Genomic DNA, 460 nt, shown 5'->3' on the forward strand with positions numbered 1-460 from the left:
AAAAAAAAAGACCTTTCAGGGCCAGGTGCGGTGGCTCAAGCCTGTAATCCCAGCACTTTGGGAGGCCAAGACAGGCAGATCACCTGAGGTCAAGAGTTCAAGAACAGCCTCGCCAACATGGTGCAGCCACATCTCTACTAAAAGTACAAAAATTAGCCAGGCATGGTGGCAGCTGCCTGTAATACCAGCTACTTGGGAGGCTGATGCAGGAGAATCACTTAAACTTGGGAGACGGAGGTTGCAGTGAGCCAAGATCATGCCATTGTGCTCCAGCCTGGGTGACAGAGTAAGACCCTGTCTCAAGAAAAACAAAAAAAAAACTTTCGATGCCCCCCCCATCATCCATCATTTGGTTTCCAAGAGGCATGTCCACACCCTAAGAAGAACAAGACCATTTCCTAGAACTTGGGAACCAAATATTGTAACTCCTATTTTTTTAGAGACAGGATCTCTGTCGCCA

The sequence above is a fragment of the Cebus imitator genome, unplaced genomic scaffold (genome assembly GCF_001604975.1).
Source record: "Cebus imitator isolate Cc_AM_T3 unplaced genomic scaffold, Cebus_imitator-1.0 Scaffold200, whole genome shotgun sequence".
In the NCBI taxonomy this organism is placed as follows: Eukaryota; Metazoa; Chordata; class Mammalia; order Primates; family Cebidae; genus Cebus; species Cebus imitator.